Source organism: Mirounga angustirostris, unplaced genomic scaffold, assembly GCF_029215605.1.
Source record: "Mirounga angustirostris isolate CCGP_5_RB_7025 unplaced genomic scaffold, mMirAng1.0.hap1 SCAF_8, whole genome shotgun sequence".
Classification (NCBI taxonomy): Eukaryota; Metazoa; Chordata; class Mammalia; order Carnivora; family Phocidae; genus Mirounga; species Mirounga angustirostris.
Genome location: NW_026991716.1, coordinates 19,672,360 through 19,684,523, shown reverse-complemented (window position 1 = coordinate 19,684,523; position 12,164 = coordinate 19,672,360).

Below are 12,164 nucleotides of genomic sequence, written 5' to 3'. Positions count from 1 at the left end.
GGCAGCGGAAGCTCCCACTGACTCACCTGTCATTACCCCGCTCCACTCTTGGGGTCAGCAACTACTAAATCTTGAACCGCAATTTGCCAAATACCAAACCGTCAATTTCCCTTCAAAACCTTTCTCCCAACCACTTAAGCTTGAAAAATGGGGCTCACCTTTCACTTGCTCCCTCATTTCCTTTATCTGTAATTTAAACCAACCACGTTTCTTGCAATGATCATTTCCTTCCACCATTCTGAGTATTCCTACTCTGACTAGACCTTAATCCTGGCCTACTGCAGTAGTTTTCTAAGGGCCTCCTTTGTTCACATACCTGGACAATTAATTTTCCTAAAGCTTGCCTTTGACCTTGATGGTTTGCTGCTCGATACCCTCCCTGCCCCCCACATGCATGGTAAAAAAATACTCAAGGCCCTCCATGAGGAGCTTCCATGTGCTTTGTGTCCTGTAAAACTCACTCACCACTAGAAACTTTTATCCCCATGCTCCCCCAAACTTCACCCCCCCAAACTCTTCACCTGTGTAACCAAGAGAGGCCAACACAAGATTAGCACACGTCTTTCCTTAGCTTAATTAATACAAACAGAAACACAGGAGGCCTCCCACCACAGGAGCCTCTTATTCTTTCACACCTTGAATCCCTCAGAGACAGGAAGTAAAGGCAAGGAAGGTGGCTTCCTTGCTCTCCATTGCTCCTTCCAAACCATCTCTTCCCCTTCCTCCTGCAAAACCCCTAGCTGCCATTCAAGCAATGCTGTTGGGTATGGCATCCATTGCTCTTCTGATCCTAGTCACCCACCCACTTCTGTCATCTAACTTCTACCAGGTGGCTCCCCCCACCCTCTCCCCCGTTCACTGAAGATTTGGTTCCTGGCCACCCCTTTGGTGTCTTCATTCCTGGTGTCTTCAGCATCCAGGTGGATGGCCCACCTCTCTGTCCCTCAGTGACTCCTTCCCAAAGGGAAACCCTTGAACTTGTTATAACCTGAACTGCACTGTCTCCAAAATCTGAATTAAAGGTGTCACACTCTGCCCAACACCTCTTGTACTTAGAGCCAACTTGCTCAGTGTCCCCTCATCATGACTCTGAGCTCCTGATCCCATCTGCTCACTACAATCCAGATTGCTGTGTGCTCCTTGCCCCCTGACCAAATTGGATCCCATGAATTCTCATACTTGATGTCTTGCCACGTTCTCTTGCAGTGATACTGACAAGGCCCAAGAGAGAGTTTGGTTTCCCACTCTGTGCCATGCTTCCATAGCTCTACCAACAACCCCCCCGTCACTCCCCTCTTCACCCTCTCTGTTGAACTTGACCTCATACTGCTCTCAGCACACTGAAGCCAAAAGCACTCTTTCATATTTGCACCACCAAATCTACACAAACCTGCATGAGACCTTTCTCCTTCCTTCTGGTTAAAAGAGTGAAGGAGAGCGCCTGGGTGACTCAGTCGGTTAAATGTCTGCATTTGGCTCAGATCATGATCCCAGGGTCCTGGGATTGAGCCCCGCATCAGGCTCTCTGCTCAGCAGGAATCTGCTTCTCCCTCTCCCTCTCCCTGCCGCTCCCCGGCTTATGCTCTCTCTCTCTGTCAAATAAATAAATAAAATCTTAAAAAAAAAAAAAAAAAAGAGTGAAAGAAGTATCCCCCTCCTAGCAAAGGACAGTCCTCTACAGTGCTCTAGAGCACATCCACGGCTGGCTGAATAATGCACCCCCTCCCCTGCTCCAGATATCCAGGTCCTAATCCCTGGGACCTCTGACCGTTACTATAGAACAAGTGAGACTTTGCGGATGTAATTAGATTAAGGATCTCAAGGTGGGGAGATTATTCTGGAATATCTACGTAGGCCTGAAATGTAATCACAGTGTTTTTATAAGGGAAAGGCAGAGGGAAATTTGACTACACGAGGAGTGCAGGAGGCAAGCAGAGCAGAGAGAGATTTGAAGATGCTTCACGGCTGGCTTTGAAGATGGACGAAGCAACAATGAGTGGAGGAATGCAGCTCTAGAAACAAAAAAGCAAAGAAATGGCTTCTCCCCCAGGGCTCCAAGAGGGATCTGTGGCCCTACTGACAATGAAACTTTGGTCCAGTGAAACTAATTTTGCACTTCTGACCTCCAGAACTGTAAGAGAATAAATGTGTGCTGTTTAAGCCCCCAAGTTCATGGTGGTTTCTCAGAGCAGCCAGAAGAAATTGACATTATCTCAGCTCATCCTTCCAAGGGCTTTGCTCCTTCCAGGATCTTCTCTCTCTCTCTCTCTGGCATGGATTATGAACTGCTCTGTCTCTCCTAGACATTTCCATGCATGTACAAAATACTTTAGATCTCCTAACTTAAACATAAAAAACCTCCCTTAACCTCACAATATCCCAGCTACTATCCCAATTCCTTACTTTTCTTCCATAGCAAAATCTTTCAAGAAGTATCTGCATTTGGGGCGCCCGGGTCTCTCAGTTGGTTAAGCGTCTGACTTTGGCTCGGGTCATGATCTCAGGCTCCCCACTCAGCAGGGAGTCTCCTTGTCTTTCTCCCTCTACCCCTCCCCCGGCTCATGCTTTCTCTCTCTCTCTCTCTCAAATAAATAAATAAAATCTTAAAAAAAAAAGAATTCTCTGCATTTCACGTTCCACTCATTCTTGAGCCTAGGCCACTGTGGCTCCCACACCCACCACACCAAAGTCACCAAAGGTGTCCACATTGGCGAGTCAGAGGAACACTTTGCTCTCCTCATCTTACTGGGCTTCCTACAAGAACATCAGCTGCATCTGGATCCACTCATGATCGAGACTGGTGGCAGCTTCTCTGATTTGCCTCCTACCTTACCCGCCACACCTCAGGCCCCTCATCTCAACCCCTAAGGTGTTTGTTTCTCAGGGCTTAGCCTCCAGCCCACTCCCTCGCTACACTCACCCCCCACCCCCAGGGGACCTCACTCAGAGCCATGGCTTTAGACACTATCTCCATGATGACCCCATAGTGCATATATCAGCTGAGACCTTTCTCCAAGCTCTTGCTATCTATTTGATATCACCGCTTGTTTCTCTTACCAGCATGGTCGAAACCAAACTCAGGACTCCCCATAGCTGTCTGCTCATCCTTCAGTGTCTCCACTTGGTAAGTGCTGCTTCCCCGGGGGGTTTGCTCACAGGCTGCACACCTTCCTTTCCCTTTTCCTTATGGCTGTGTCTTGGGCCCCACCCCAGCCCCCACCTCACCCGAGCAGGCTCTGTCCCTTCCATTTCTGAAACACATCTCCAACAACGTACTCCCTTCCACTCTCTTGCTACGAGAGCCTCCTGATGTAACTCGCCCTTGAATCCCTCCAGTCTGGTTTTCATATAGCAGCTAGAATTGAACTATTACACTGTCACTTAACTTCCTTTGGGTGGCTTCCTTTTTTCTTAGGATGCGGTCCCAACAGCTTGCCTTGGCTTCCAAGGGCCTTCAGGAAAGACGTGGTCTCCTCCCATACCCCTGTGCCCTCTGCTCCCCTAGACTCCAGCCCTTCTGGATGATTCTTAATACCCTCCACTTACAGTGCCCCAGGCTTGTTTCCTCTCCCTTCCTGTGACTGGCCTCGTGGCCCCCTCAGCTCTCTCAGCCCCCACATCGCCTCCTCAGGGACACCGTCCCCGAACATCCCTCTGGCATAGCCTCTCTCTGCTCACCCCATGGTCTCCGTCACTGTGCGGCATGGTTTCCGCACAGCCCTTTGCACAATCTGATGTCCTTCTGTTGCAGATGCATGTGTTAAGTTAGTTCATTGGCCCTCCTGTCCATCAGTAAGCCCCGTAAAGGACAGCCCTATCTGTCACGGTCACCACTCCCTAGAACCCAAATGCCTGGCACATGGTGGACATTCAGCAAGTGTTGGGTGAAGGAGCCCATCTTTCCACCCAGGTCTCTCTCCCAGGCTCCAGGAAGACTAAATGACTTACTCTTTTCCAAATATACATCAGGCTATTCCCTGTGTCTGGAAGGACTCTCCCTTACCCAGGCCAATCACAGCCTTGCGTTTCCTGCACGAGCCATCCAGCACCCCTTCCCCCCGAGTGGCTCGGCATCACTGGCCCCTTCCTCTGAGCTCCCAGCCCTCATGAAGAACGGAGATGCTACTTCATAGGGTGGCAGTTGTGAGTGCCCAGCTTAGAATCCCACTTCTGAGCAGCCTGACTCCCAGCTCAAGGAAGCCTAAGAGTGGGTGGAAACATGGAGTTTTTACACCAGGAAGTGAATACAGCTTTCTCAGGGAAGACTTTGCTGAGCGCCAGCAGGGCTCAGCCCTTACCTCAGCTATGCTCTCATCATAACTATCCTTTCTCTCCATTCCCCTGAACAGAACAGTCATTAACAGTCATTATTGGTTTGTGTGACTGCTTAGTGTCCGGCTTTCCCTGTAGGCTTCACAGGATACGGGTTGTGAGCATGATGTCCGGAGCAGCCACTTAGACGTGTTTGTTGAATGAATGCATGAAGGACTAAATGAAAAGTCAGAGTTGTTGGCTCTCAAATGAGGGCATCCTTCAGGAAGGACCCTTACGATCACAGCCTTGTCCCAAGCGGAGAAGGCTGGAGGTATGGAGGCTAGTACCAAGTATTACCACTGTGAACAAATGGTGGTGTTACACGTCCCTTTTACTGTAAATCTTTAGCCTTCAAAGGCTGTGCCCTCATCCCAATGGGCAGCGCACGCGGTGTGCAAAGCCTCTTGTTTGTAAAGCTGTCCTCATCCCAGTGAGTGCAATCAGAGCTGAAATGGGAGGAGCTGCTGCTGAGGGAAACTACAGCTTGCATTTTCCACCTCCTGAGAGTAAAATGAAACCCCAGTGTGTTGTTACTTTGGGAAGAGGACCCCACAGAACATTCTGTTAATACAGAAATGAAAATGCCACCATTGGAACCACTTTAACAGGTGCATCCTGAGTTATTATTGGGCTGAAAATGATACTTTTAGGCAGGTACTCAAAGCGTTTACATCCTGTTGTTCTGTCGGTCAGAACATTCTGGAAGGTGCATCTAAAGAGGAGAAACCATTTTTCTCAATGAGCCTACGTGACTGTTCAAATGTGATGGTTGAGGAGGAGGGCAGAGCTAGAGGACTGCTTGCATCAGGGAATGTCTACAGAAGCAGTCTAAAGACTGAAGCAATGTCCCAGGCTGGACTCACCCAGAGAAGAAGAGCTATTTTCAGTGTTTGAAAGTGTGATATTTACTCGCTGCCCACATAACCTCCTTGAGCCACACGGCCCACCTCCTCCTGGACAGTCAACGAGCATGGAGAAACACGTTGTAACATAGTAGATTCAGATCACAATCCACGTGGGATCCACGCCAGGGGGAACACTGTAAACGTTCTTGAACGGCTTGTGACCACTGAGCGGAAATAACTGTGCCATTGTGCAAGTCCATGGGCATCTGACTCAGGCTCTTCACCACGGCTCCCTTTAGTCCTTGCACCTGCTGCTCCTTCTGCTCCTTCTGACCGGTCATGCTCCCAGCTCCTCATCCGGTGGGTGTGATTGTGGCAGCAATCGGGCCATTCTCCCACGTTCTCCCATACACTCCCGGGGTGGAAGGCGACAGGCTGATGCAGAGACGCGCACGTCAGCACCTGGGCTTGGGAGCAGGAGAGTGGACTTCTCACCGAGCTCTTCTCAGCAGTTCCACTCTTCTCTTGGTTGCGCTAGCTGGCAGTGGTGGCCTTGGCTGTCGTCTGTGATGTTTCATATGAGCAGGGGGACATGCTACACTCATGGTGCTTAGAAAGCAGCTCTTCGAGGCCGCCTGAGTCCCAGAACACGATTCCAAAGTCAGAATCCACGAAAATGGTTTACCTAAACTAGTGGTTCTCGACTCTGGCTGCAAACTGTAATCAGCTGGGTCTTGAAAAGAGTACCGAGACCCTGGTCCTACACCCAGTGTTGAGAAGCCCTGGGATTAGATGATGCACAGCTGGGCTCTCTTGCCTGGTGGACCCTGAGAATACAGACGGGGAACAGACCACCAAAGGGATTCTGGTATTTGCTGGAAGTTAATAGGGGGGTTCTTGAGAAAAGGGTTCCAGGGGCACCTGGGTGGCTCAGTGGGTTAAGCGTCCAACTCTTGATTTTGGCTCAGGTCATGATCTCAGGGTCCTGGGATCCAGCCCTGCATCATCGAGCTCTGAGCTCAGCACGGAGTCTGCTTGTCCCTCTTCTTCTACTCCCCCCCTCACATTCTCTCTCTCACTCTCTCTCAAATAAATAAAATCTTTAAAAAAAAAAAAAAAGAAAGAAAGAAAAGGGCTCTGACCTTCTGACCCCACCATGTTTGCAGAACACTGGGTTTCAACAAACAACCAGGAACAATGCCCAGATCACACCACAGGACTGCTCAGATGGAGCCGCCCCTGCTACCACCTCTGGGTGCACACTCTGCTTGTCCCACCCTGGGTTCAGGACACTGGATTCAACCTCTGCAGCTGCCACCCTGCCACCACCCTTGCAGGAATGGCTTCCGCATGACACCTGCTTCTTCACTAAGCTAGCTTCCAACAGAGGTCTCCCTGCATTAGGGCTGAGTGCCCTGCACTCTCATTCAAACTTGGGGATGTGACTACAAACCCAGGGAAGGTGTGCCAAGAAGCCGGGAAGAGTAAAAGAATGGCCAGATGAAGTGAGAATGGGGAAGAAATGAGAAGATACAGGTGTGCTCACCAAAGGATTTCTCAGCGATCTGAATATGAAAACACATCCTGTGAATCCCCAACAGTATCCAATGCAGTGTTGCCCTAACTTATTTGCTCACAGACTGCTTTTTATTTGTGGTATATCTTGTGCCATTAATGCTTTGCAGAAGTCTTCGCGAACAGCTTTATTAAGGTTAGGTAGTATTTCACGTGCAAAGATAAATGTCTGGTTTCCTTAACTTGCTGTAACAGCTGCATGTCTTCCTCCATGTCGGGTACCCAGTTGCAGGAAAATTCACTCGAACACGTATCAGTGTGTAGTTTGTGTCAGGCACATTTCTAGGTGCTGGGGAGTCAGCAATGGCTAAAATGGACAAAAACCCCTGCCTTCATAGAACTTCCAGATCAGGGAGATATAGACCGTTAGTCCGGGGTAAGTGGCAAGGAGCAAACAGAAGGCAGGGAAGGAGGATGTGAAGTGTTAGGGTTCGGATGGGACTGATGTTTTAAGAAGGGTGCACTAGGGAGGTGGTTTTTGAGTAAAGACGTCAGGGCAGCGAGGGAGTAACAGAAGTGACTATTTGGAAGAAGAGCATCCCAGCAGAGGGCACGGCAGCAGGGGACTTGGAGCGGAAGTGCTGAAGGGGAGAGTCTCAGCAGAGGCGGTCAGAGAAGTGACAGCCAGAGTCAGGCAGTTCAGAGGGAGAAGGAAGGCTGGCTTTTATGAATGAGAAGGGAAGTCACTGGAGGGTTTCCGCAGCATCATGCGGAGAACTGTGTTGAGGACCAGGAGGAGGGCAGCGTGGAAGTGAGGTGACCGGTTTAGGGCACGGTTACGGGCATCCCAGCTGGTGAGTCACATTTTTTTATGTAAACGCCGATAGGATTTGCTGCTTGAGCCGATGAAGGTTGTATGACAAAGACAGGAGTTAAGGAGGACGTGGAGGTTTGTAGCTCAAGGAACCAGGAGGATCAAGACGTCATTCACTTTGATGGGAAACAGGTTTGGGGGGAAATAGTCACTCAGAACTGAACATGTGAAATTGGAGATGCCTGTAGAGACAGGAAGTAGGCAGTTGGATATTCGAGTTCAGGGGAGAGATGGGGCCAGATTGGAATTTGAGGATCATTAGCATGTAGGTGAAATTTAAGGCTATGAGACAGGATGACATCCCTGTGCGAGAGAATCTAGACAAGAGAAGAGGTTCAAGGGCTGAGCCCTGGGACCCCTCACTGTTGAGAAGACCGGCAGATGAGGAGGATCCTGAAAAAAAGACTGATGGGAGCTGCCAGCACAGTGGGAGGACAGCTGATAACCATTGCCCTGAAGGGCAAGAGTGGAAATGTTTCAACGAGTAAGGAGTGCATAGACGTTGCAAATCTGCTAATATGTCTTCACTTGCCCTGGACAATCCCCGTTTGCACCTGGGGACCAGGTGTAATCATCACAAGAACCCCTTTCCCTCTCAAATATGTGCCAGGGTGGACAGCACATTCACATGTCATCCGACCGATAGGTCAGGTGTGACGGGCATGAACGCTTGGCTCTGAATGGGGCAATGTTTAGGTCACAGTGACCTTGATCGTGGTAAGTCTGGGGGGAGAGGTGGCAGCAAAAATCAGATTGGAGTGCCCTCCAGAGGGGCAGAAAGACAGGAAGCAGAGAAATGAGTATATATAAAGTTTAAGAACTTCTCTTGTAAAAAAAAAAAAAAAGGAACACAACAGGAAGGGAGAGTGTGGCTGAGAGGGTGTTGTTTCTTTAATATGGAAGAAAATTCAGCACGTTTGTAGGCTGGTCCAGAAAAGAAGGAAGCAGTGATGGTGTGGGAGAGAGGGGAGGATCTGTGGGGCGCTATTCCCCAGGGAGTGTGGGGGGATGTCACAAGCTGCACAGGGGAGAGGTGGGCTGGCCCAAGGAGCATGGCCAGTTGCCTGTGATAGGAGGCAAGCACAGGGATGAGCAATGGTCCAGAGAGGTGGGGAGCTGTGGTTGTGGTGGGAACCTGCATTTACTCTCTTCCAATTGCTCCTCCTTTGTCATGGTAATAGGAAGCAAGGTCAGGAGCTGAAACCCAAGATGGGGGAAGAAGTACTAGAGGTTTTGGGGAGGGAAGAGAAGTCTGAAATAGAGGTCTAGAAAAGGATGGGAAAGTGAGGGACCAGGGCAGGGTGGTATGATTGCCTGGTGGCCTTGAGGACCCATTTGAAGTCAATGTGACATGCCGGAATATTCTCTGGCCACAGCTCCACAGTGAATGTGCTGGATAGTGCAGCCACAGGTTAGACAAGGTGTTGGATTTGGCCAGGCTGGTGGTTTAGTCACGAGGGAGCAAAAGCAGAGAGAGGTACGGCGTCAGAGTAGGGAGGATATGATAGCACTTGACAATGGAATGGAAGCTGGGTAAACGAAGAGAACAATTAACTTAAGAAGCTGTCATGTTCAGCCATGTATCCATACAGTATGCAAGCTCATTACTTCTTTGACATGTTGATAATTTCCAGTAGGTCACCTGTCAGCTTATGGAGAAGTCGCCTTCCACATGTCTTCCTCTAGTTTTCCTACCACTCTTTGGCTCTGGCCTTCACCACTTCCTGCCCAGATTCTCTCCCCAGGATCTTGGCTATTACTACCAGTTCCAAGCACAACAATTTTGGCCACGATAATCTAATTAATGATTAATGGCCAATAAATTAATAATAAATAATAAACATTAATAAAGGGATAGTCTAAAAGAATCTAAGAAGCAGCTTTGTCATGTCACTGCTTTGCCCCCAAATAAAGAACAGCTCTATATTTCCTATGACATGACACCACACATCCTTTGCCTGGGGTTCACAGATCCCTCTGCTTTTGCAAACTTATGTCTTGCCTTGTGTAACTCTGCTCCAGACAGGCTGGTCTCCTTATTGCCCTGCCAGATGTTGCTCATGCTATGCTTTCTGCATGAAATGCTCTCTCTGCCTTTCAAAATCCTATCTGCTATACATACTAAACTGTGATCCTGGCTGACACAAGGAGAGGTGTGGGATTAGAGTGGGCCGTGTGTGTGTGTGCATGTGTGTGCACATACATACACAGTTAACAGTTTTCATTTGAATTTTTTGCAATGAGACTGTCTTCATATCACTTTTGTAATTTTGTAATTGGAAACAGTTTAAATTTCATTTTAAAAAATGCTTCTTAGTTTGTAATCTGGCAATAGGTAGTTTAAATCTAAATAAGCATACCCCTTGACTGAGCAATTGGTTGAGGACCTTATCTTTGGGAGAAAACTTCACAAGTTCATTGCAGCATTGTTTACAATAGCAAAAAACCCTATATCCCTTAGGAGGGGACTGAGTTTAAAAAAAAAAAAAGGTATATTCACACCATTCACAATGTGCATGACAGTACATTTTAGTGGTTAATGGTGCAGCCACTGCATAAGACAATTTAGATTTGAATTTCAGCTCTCACCCTTGTGGCTATGTGACTTTGGGGTAATGAAAATTTTCTGTGCATAAATTCCTTCATCTAAATGGGGACTACAATAATATCTACCTTATAGATTTGCTGTAAGGCAGTGGTGAGTTGTTACATGTAAAGCATTCCAAACCATGCCTGGTTCCACTGAGGATGTCAAAAGCAGGAAAAAGTATTTCCCCATCCTAACAACAAAAGAAAACCAGATAAACTATAACAGTGTAACTTTTCATGAGCTTATCAGAGAGCTGAGGACGCAGGGCCAACAAGTATCCTTCAATCCAACTCAAATCAGGCTCCTCCAAGGAAAGATGGGTCGCAAGCATGGACTCAGCTCTGGCCAGAGCACAGGGGGAAGAAATGCTGGGACTGTACGTGTGGGTAAGAAGAATTCAGCTAGATTTTAAAATAAATTGCAAAGGCCAAGTGTGGGCTAGCATGAGAATACAAACCCCGGAGCAGAGACACGAAGGGGATTTGCACTCACACATGGGATCTTGCACCTGGACCTCAACCAGATGCTCATGAGAAAGTGGTTGGGGCAGGATGGGAAACCGGAGCAGCTAGGGGAAAGGTAAAAGAAAAAGCAACATCCTCTACCCTTGAAGAAGGAGCAGGAAGCAATTCTGGGTCCAGGATCACATACCAGTATGAAGAGAGGTTTCCCACATCCAAAGGAGGGGCAGGGAACTGGCCCATTCGAGATTCACCACAGATACAGGGAAGTTGGGCTCTCCAGAAGAGAAGCAGGGTCACTGAGAAAGCCCCACTCCTGAGACCCAGGCAGACAGGCCGAGCCTAAGACGGATGCTGGACCAGCACAACAGAGAGCTGCTCCTTCCCTCTCCCCACCACCGGACAAACAGGCACCACGCAATAAGCAAGAACTTCTGGGGAGGGGACAAGAGCACAGTGAGAGCAGGCAAACAAGGAAGACTGAAAGTTGAAGGTGGAGCAGGAACACTAAGAAAAACCCTCTGGAACCCCAGCCTCACCTCAGCACAAGATAATCCTAGGGGAATTGAAGCCAGTGGTGTATAGAAGGTAACTGTAACAACAGTACAAGTCAAAGTTCCCTGAACTCCTGAGCACATTTCCTCAATATTAATGATCTAACAGAAGAGGTGTGCCCATTTACAGGTATAAATACTATTTGCCTCAGTGGTGACTATTCTATACATGATATTCAAACAAAATGAATTCAATTCAGTTCAATTCAACATTCAACCAAAAATTACAAGACACATGCACAAGATCAAATAATAATAATAATAATAAATTTAAAAACCAAAGTCAAGAGACAAAGCAATAAATATAACCAGATTCAGAGGCAACACATATATTGGAGCTATCAGAAAAGGAATTTACAATAACTATAATTCATATGTTAGATGCTCTAGGGGAAAAAAGTATATGAAATGCATAAAGAGATGGGAAATTTCAGCAGATAGATGGGAACTATTAGGGAAAGTCAAATAGAAATACCAGGGGGAAGAAAACCATGGTAATTTGGATGAAAAATACCTTCAAAGAGAAAAGAAAGATAACTGTGTAGAAAAAAAATATTTAAAACAAAATTCTCAAAATTAATGAACTACCCCAAACCACAGATCTAAGGGAATCTAACTGTGAAAATACTAAACAAATAACAATAACAAATATACCTACACACATCATATCCAATGGGTAGGTTTAAAAACTACATGCATAGTACTGTCCCATTTCTAAAAACTGAATCATTTTCTAGAAAGATGACCATCAGAACACTTACAATGATTATTTGTGTATAATGGCACCTCAGGTGAATTTCTGTGTCTGCTTTGTACTTCCCATTTTCTTTGAATTGAAGATAAGCAATAAAACTATTTTCATTGACAAAAATCTGACTAATTCTTTCAGTAAGGGAGCTAATCCCATTTACCTTTATTTTCACAAAGCATGTATTCTGGTTCATTCTTCAATTTTTAAATTTTTTATTTTTTTCTTTTACATTATGAAATATGAATTTTTCCCTCTCAAAT